Source organism: Lutra lutra, chromosome 9 (genome assembly GCF_902655055.1).
Source record: "Lutra lutra chromosome 9, mLutLut1.2, whole genome shotgun sequence".
Lineage (NCBI taxonomy): Eukaryota > Metazoa > Chordata > Mammalia > Carnivora > Mustelidae > Lutra > Lutra lutra.
Genome location: NC_062286.1, coordinates 39211417 through 39219890, shown reverse-complemented (window position 1 = coordinate 39219890; position 8474 = coordinate 39211417).

Here is an 8474-nt window from a genome sequence, read left to right as displayed (position 1 = left end):
GTGTTGTGTTAAGAATTCACTTTAGGGGTGCCTGGGTGGCTCAGTGGGTTAGGCCTCTGCCTTCGGCTCAGGTCATGATCTCAGGGTCCTGGGATCGAGCCCTGCAACGGGCTCTCTGCTCCTCGGGGAGCCTGCTTCTCCCCCTCTTTCTCTGCCTGCCTCTCTGCCTACTTGTGATCTCTCTGTCAAATAAATAAATAAAATATTTTTTTAAAAAAAGAATTCACTTTAAAATAAAAACTTCTACATTGAGGTCATATCGTGCAGAGTCAGAGGGGACTTTCAGGTGACCTAACCCAGGGGTTCCCACAGCCTAAGTTCATGGTCAGCCGGCATCAGAATCACCTCAGCACTGTGAAGATGCAGAGGTGATGTGCAGAGTCGCATATCGTGGCCCCATCGGGTGACATGGAAAATAGCTCCCGAGGCCATTCTGAAACACAGGCATGCTGTGGGCACTGTGCTCACCGCCGTGTACAGTTCCCCAGAGAAACTGAGGGCCTACAAGGGTCAAACGCTGCTCTGGGGGTTGGTTTCCCCACTGAGAACAGTCAGGCAAGAGGATCCTGGGGAGCATCCCTATCAGTAAGAAGAGACCCTTGACAAAACAATGTAACAGTTTGCACGAACTGTCTTACAGAAGATAACTAAAGCCCTTAACAACCCTAGGAGGGCAGGCACTATTCCTATCCCCATTTTACAGATGAGAAAACAGAGGCGCAGAAAAGTCACAAGGAAGTGAATGGCTAAGCTCGGATTTGGACCCAGCAGTCTAGCTCTTAAGGCTATAAACATGATGAAAAGAAAAAGAAAAGGATTCAGACAGCGTGGAAGAGCACGTCTGGCGTGGTGGTTGAAGCAGACCTCCCCACGACCTGATAGACAGTAGAAGCTCCGCGGGCTGAGAGACTCAGTGGCAAACACGAGGCTGTCTGATGTAGAAGATGGCTGGGTGTGCTCACGGGACAGAAGCAGGCCAGGGCCCAGCGAGAAGGACAGACTGAGGGAACATCTGATCACCTTAAAGCAGCATTCCTCTCCTGGTGTGAGCACTCTTGAGGTGGCAGTGCTGTTCTTTCGGAAATTCTTCCTTGGGCTGAGCTTCGCTGATTTCCCCCAACAGCCATTTTTCTCTTCTGTATTAAGAGAACCCCTAAGTCTTTTCAGTGGGGCCATGGCCACCTGGGCAAAAGACTGCATTTCCCAGCTTCCATGGCATAAAATGAAGCCACCTAAGTTTCAGCCAAGGGGCCCTAAGCAGAAGTGATGTGTGCATCTTCTCCTCCTCCATCCTGGAGCTTAGGCAGATCGTGAGCCAGATGAACTTTGTGGGTGGGAAGACAAGAGAGAAGGAGTTTGGATACCTGTGGTACATGGCAGTTCCATCAGCTCTGGAAAGTCTCACGGGAGAAAAACAAACCACCACTCAACCCTGACTGAACATTAGACTCACCTAGAGGAGCTTTAAAAAAAAATATTGATTGCCTGTTCCCTCTTCCTCAACTCCTGATTTAATCAGCCTGAGGTATGGCTTGAGCATTAGATATTTTTAAAAGTTCCCAGCCACGGTTGAGAACCGATGGTTTATAACACCTAAACCTGCACCTGCATCCTAACTAATCCCAGCTCGGATGGGTTTGGGCTCTTTTTTTTTTTTTTTTTTTTAGATTTTATTTATTTGCCAGAGAAGAGAGACAGCAAGAGAGGGAGCACAAGCAGGGGGAATGGGAGAGAGAAGCAGGCTTCCTGCTGAGCAGGGAGCCAGATGTGGGGCTTGACCCCAGGACCCTGAGATCATGACATGAGCCGAAAGCCGACACTCAATGACTGAGCCACCCAGGCGCCCCTTGGATGAATTTGGGCTCTTAAACACCTGTGCCCAGGGACACCTGGGTGGCTCAGTGAGTTAAGCCTCTGCCTTGGGCTCAGTTCACGACCTCAGGGTCCTGGGATAGAGCCCCACATTGGGCTCGCTGCTCAGCAGGGAGCCTGCTTCCTCCTCTCTCTCTGCCTGCCTCTCTGCCTACTTGTGATTTCTCTCTCTCTCTCTTTCTCTGTCAAATAAATAAATAAATAAATCTTTAAAAAAAAAAAAAAACAACACCTGTGCCCAGGGGACAGTCACATTGCTTTTGCTGGATGGTTCTTGAAATCTGAAGTCAGGTGACACGCCTCCCCCTAAAGTCATCTTATTCGCCCTTCACTGGGCTGAGGGCTGATCAGGAGGAGAGTCAGACACCGTAATCCTGATATCTAATCTAGGAAGCAGGGGTTTTGGAGGAGGGGAGGGTTCGTGTGCACAGAGGGAGGAGAGAAGAGGTGATGAGCAGAGAAGCTGGGGAGCTGGGCAGCCCGAGGGAAGGCGAGGGGACCCATCATTATTCCCGAGCAGGGTGATCACAGGGTGGTTATTCAGGGTTAAGGCTTGGCTGGTCAGCTGGTGGAGGGCCTTGTATGCCCAGCTCATGAATTCCAATTTTAAACTAAGGATGACCAGGAACCTTCAGAGGAGAGTAAGCAGGAAATAAATCGCATGGCCAGATTTGTGCTATAAAACATTCTGTCCCATCAGTGTGAAAATTGAGATGGGGAGCAGTTCTGAGGTCCAGTGAAAGGAGATATATAGTGAAAGGAGAATGCAACCTACTTGGGTCTGAAGTTTTGCCAGAGGCCTCACATTGTCAATTTACTTTAAGCTTTAATCATCCTAGTGTTCTGAGTGAATGCCCTTATACTGTTTCCAGCTTGGTTCTCCCGCAACCTGCGTTGGCCCAGATTTTAGGGATCTGGAGGAGGGTTATAGCTTCCTCTAGAACAGCCCATTCCCCTCAGGAGTTGCTCTAGAGAGATTAGCAGAATGGCCCTACCGCTTTTTGTCCTGTTGGTGCAGCACAGAGTTCCAGCATGTTCTCTCAGCAGTCAGGCTTGAGCTGTAGGCTACAGGAAGAAAGCTGAAGTATATCTAAAACCACGCACAATCTCTATCACAAATATTAATGTGCATATGGACAACTTGGGGCTCCTGGATTCTGGAATGTGGATTCTGACCCAGCAGGTCTGCGGTGGAACCTGAGACTCTGCATTTCTGCTGATGTTCCCAGCCCAGCAGCCACACAAGGCCTGCTCTTCTCAGCCTTGACTGCACTGGGGAGCCACCTGGGAGCTTTAACAACTCCCAGTACCTGGGCCCCTCACCCAGTAGTTGAGTTCTAGGGCTGGAGTGTAGCCTGGCTGTTGGCATTTTTTAAAAGAGGATCCAGTTTTTAAAAATTGCTATCAAGATTGAGAAGAGGTGCTTTAGAATCACCTAGGGAGCTTTTTAAAAATGTAGATTTTAGGGTAAGGGATCCTGGAGATACCCCTGGCAGGTGAATGATACTTACACTTGGAAGCTCCCAGCACCGACCCCCTTCCCCTGCTCCCCGCTCGCCCCCCACCAATGAGGATGCCTGATGGCAGTGATTCACAAGAAGAGGTGTGAGGGGTGCTGATTCTCAAAATTAGCAAGCGCCCCATGGGACCCCAGGCTCCTACAGCCGCAGGGCAACAAGGAGTAAACCACATTTAAAGAAATAATCCCCTTACTTGTCTTTCCCACTAAGGTTAACAGATCGGTGTGATTATTTCTGTAAACAGATCCCAGAAGTAAAATTGCTGCATGAAGAAGAACCAGCTCAGATGAAGGCAGACACCGACCAAAAAAGTCATTGAAATGCATCCCAGGTAAATCTTTTTTCCATCTAGTGTTGGAGAAAACGAGATCCCGTTGTGGTTTTCATTTGTATTTTGCTGATGAGTAGCTACGTTGAATTCTTTTCATTCATTCATTCATTCATTCATTTAAACCTACTTATGACTCACCTCTGATTTGCCTGATTAAACTCAACGGGGGTAACTCCTTAGACTTAGTAACTCCCAGTTTCCTCCCGTATAAAACGGGGGCGGTCACATCTCCCAAGGTCGCTGTGAGGCTTAGGTGCGATTTCATGAATGCGCAGTGCCCGCTACAGAACTGGGTACGAGGCAGGCGGCCCAGAAACGCGTGCCTTGGAAAGCCACCAGGGGCCGGTGCTCCCGCTATGCCGGCGGCCGCAGTCCCGGGCCGCAGCTGCTCCGCTGGGGGGCGGCGGCGGGCAGAGGTCCCAGGTCGGGAGACCCGCGGCTCCCGCCACCTCCTCGGGCTCCCGCGCAGCCTCTTCCCCCGCCGCACGCCGCCCCCCCCCCCGCCCCGCCACCGCGCTCGCTGCCCAGCCCGCGCTCCGGCCGCGGCCGCACGAAGGGACCCCAAACCCCGAGCCCTAGAGGGGGAACCGGGAGCCCCAGCCTTCCCTCGGTGTCTTGTCGCCCCCGCGTGGCCAGTGTGAGCGCCTCTTCCTCCCGGGGCCCGTTGCGCCCCGACATTTCCTGGCGCCGCTCCCGCCTGCGCGCGAGCCAGACGTCCCCGGCCCAGCCCGGAGAATCCCGGGCGCGTCCACACGTCTTTGATCTCCAGACCCTCTGGCCACGCTGCGCCCCGGCTCCCTGCGGAGGCAATCGAGGGCAGACTCGCAGGCTGCCCGGTTGATCGGCCCCTTGGGGTCAAAGTCCTGAAGAAGGCAGGAGTTAGCAAACCCGGCCCCACAGGCAGTCCCAGACTCCTTAGGTTAACAAAGGACGCTCCTTGGTTGCTTTAATAATAACCAGACTTTCACATCTGCATAACACGGTATCCCCACGTGATCAAATGCCAGCCTCTCTAGTCCTTGTCCCAGCATATTCAGTATCTACATTTCTGTGCAACGGTTTATCTTTCCTTCTTGACCTCCTGTTTCCTTCCTTTCTGCTCCCTGAGTACCCAACAGTAATTAGCCAGCGTTTCTCTCTGTATCTTTCCCTCGGGTCTTATAATCATCGAATTGCATATAGGCACGTATCTGCGTGACTCTAACCCATACTTCTGTCATCCGGTCCTCACCGTAAGTCTTGCCCAATTAAGCCCATTTTGGAGTTCAGGACACCGAGGTCGTGATTTATCTATTTACTGAGTGCTTACTACTTCCCAGGTTCTGCGCTAAACCTTATTATATCTCTTACCTGAATCTTCACCACTTGTTATTTGCTGTTGAAACAGTGCAAGGGAAATTGTAAACAAGTAAATAGGCATGTGGCCAGCAGCGATGCCAAAACCGGGTGAGGTCTTGTCACCTGCCACTCCTCCATATGCCCTCTGGATTGAAGGGAACTCGGGGAGGTGGAATTGTTATGCTAAGAAGGTGGTGGGATGATGAGGGCCTTATTACGAGCTCCCCGCTGTTACTCTAGTTATTTTGATAATTGTGTTCCTTCCTCACATGCAAAACAGCAACGTAAAGATCTGAGTTGCAGAGGTCCTAGCAGAATTAAGTGAGACCATGTTAAATCCTTCTAGATTATAGAGCGGGGTACAACGATGAGATCAATGAATATACTGTAAATGCTGCCTATTGGTTTCCTTTTTCTTGTCTTGTTCATTTGATATTATTAGTCCTGAACGTAGTGCATCCGTTGGAAGAAAAACAATACTGTTATGAAGTTAATTGAAGTGAATAATCTCCCCTCCCCCCTCCTCCAACCCCCACCTTCTGAATTAACCAGGGTGGCATTGCGGAAGGTGCGGATACTTCTAAACTTTACGCCTATGGAAATACTTCTTTACTCTGATACAGAGGCTGTTACATTTGGTAGCACTCCTGCCACTCCCACCTCTCTGCCACCTGCAGATTTGTCATTCATCTGCTTAATAGATAGTTCATAATTCCACTTATGCTGCTGACTCGTCAGCATATGTCTATAGTATGAATGTATCATATCCTTACTTAGGTAGCCATGATCCTGAGTATTTCTTCAAATGGAGACAGAGAACATCTTTTCCGCTTCATTTCTTCTCTGTATCAAACTCTCTCCCTGCCTCTGGGCAGCTGTGTGACCTTTCTGGATAGTGAACATTTTCCCAGAGTCCTCCTGGAGGCCCCTGAGCCCTGTGCCAGCGAATGACACTGTTCTTTCTCCTCTTCCCGCCTGCATTCTTGCTCCTAGCAGGACAGGAACCGATCCCAAAGTTGCTGCTGTCCTGACAATGTTCTCTGGGTGCTTTTTAAAAGTGCATGTCCTTTCAGATGGAGGCAGATGGGGAGCCATGCCCTGAAGAACCCCCTTTGGAGAAATCCTTCAGGATGCAATATTTCAGAGCAGTGGCAAAGTATCCTCCTTTGGGCTGTTGGGGGCCAGTGCCACGGGTATGGCTGGACAAAGGACATCTCCCGGCTCCCACTGACCTGGCTCCGGGGCCTCTTACTCTCACTGGTTCTCGATCTCCAGCTAATTCTCCCTCCAGTCAATCCTCTTCCTCATTGCCACAGTAATACTGGCAATCTTCCAATTATCATGATGTCCTTTTTCAGCTCAGCAACTTGCAATGACTTCCGGTTTCCTCCAGAATAAAGCCCCAGCTTTTTACCATGGAGTCCTGGGAAACTCGTCATATTTCAAAGGGCACCTCTGTGCCCATCCTCGTTCTTCTGGATTCTATCCAAGGTCTTGCACCCGAAATCGGGGAGCCAGCTTCTCCTTCACCTGTGTTCAGTTACTGCCGGGGTCCTGGCTTTTCTGCCTCAAAAATGATCCTCAAAATCATCTATTCTCTCCACTCCCACTATGGAGAGCTCTCTTCTCCCTTCCTCCCCTTCCTCACAGACCTTTCCCCCCTGGGCTGTTCCTGCTGCCTTCCCTCATCTTTTCTTAATGAGCCTCTACTGCTTCCCAAAAAGGGGGGGGGTGTGCTCAGGGAGGGCTTAGGGATGCCAGGACTTGTTGGAAGCAGTCGGGCACATATTGCCCCATGTTTATTGTTTTAAGTCAGTTGTCCACTTGAATTTAAAACCCGCTTATGGCAAAAGCATCATGAGACGTAATGTGGTTGAATTTTTATTTTTTTTTAAAGATTTTTTTTTTTTTTTAAATTTATTTATTTGTCAGAGAGAGAGGGAGAGAGAGCAAGCACAGGCAGACAGAATGGCAGGCAGAGGCAGAGGGAGAAGCAGGCTCCCCGCCGAGCAAGGAGCCCAATGTGGGACTCGATCCCAGGACGCTGGGATCACGACCTGAGCCGAAGGCAGCTGCTTAACCAACTGAGCCACCCAGGCGTCCCAATAATGTGGTTGAATTTTATCGTATTTGGTAGGTTTTTGTCAGTCACCTGTGGATACACGTTGTGTTGTTTTCATAATGTGTTGTCTGTCTGGAGGAGGGGAATACCTTTACAGGTGAAAGAATGTTTGTTTATCCCAGACCCCACCTATTTGGGGGGGGATGGTGTGAAGAGGAGTCCCCTGGGGGCAGCCACCGTCGTCGTTGCACGGGTAGAATCTGGATAAGGAAGTGTCCTTAAGCAGTGCCTCATAAATTTAGCTATGGAAGGAGCAAATTGTCCCCAGAGGTGGACCAGAAAACATCCAGCATTTTCTGCTTAGTCCTTGACTTTTCCAGGAGTAGGACCAAGTACCTCTATGGCCCGTGGTTAGATTGGAAACTTGTTCCATGTCCACGTTCTTGTAGAAATAGAATTGCTTTTGGTGCAAACGCATCTAGAGAAAAGTTATGTGTGAGAAACAATATGGAAAAAGAAAACCACCCCCAGCATCGTAAATGTCTGCTTTTCAGCCTACCTCTGGGAGGCAGAGGGCAGAGTGGGTAGCTGGCTTTCAAAGTTCTCACGGTCCTCCCGACCTTGGGACCAGCACTCTCTTCAGTACTGTCTCCTTCCACGAAGGCGGAGCCTGGAAACTGGAAGCTGTGCCGGCTTTTTCTCCTGGCACCCTGTCAGTAGGCCTGCGGGGCTCTCCCACCGCATTCCACCCCCTGTGGACCTGGCTGGAGGTGCTGGATGCCAAGCCCCACAGTGACAGCTGAGGAACGAGACAAAGGGGGCCCCCTATCAGGCAGAGCCCCATTGTGCCAAGTGTCCCAGGCTGTTGTTCCTCTCATTTAAATTAAAGTCTAAGGCTTCATTCCTTTAGGAAACTTCCAGGGTGTGAGACTTCTGTTTTTAGCATTAGGATTGTTCAACTCTCTTTTCCCCCATTTTTGCCAAATCTTTATTGCAGTGACCGGTTCATTTCTTTCCCTCCTCATCTGGCCACTTTCCGAGGGCTGCGGCTGATGTTCTCCGAATTCAGCCCCCAGGCTTTATCATCAGGCAACCAAGCTTTAGGCTACATGTCAGGGTGACAGAAGGTGCGCCCCTACCCTCCAGGGCCTTTGCTAGTAAGAAGGCTGATCGGCACCAGAGGACAGGATCATCTGCAGCTGACTGATGGTAAGTGTTATTAAGCACAATGTGCTAGGAGAGGCAAACGTGGAGGCAAGGGGGCTCGGAAAAGTACCTGAAAAGCAACAACCCGAAAGGTGTGGAGTCAGGAGACAGGGTTCTGGGGGAGAATGCAGGGGACTCTGTCCTG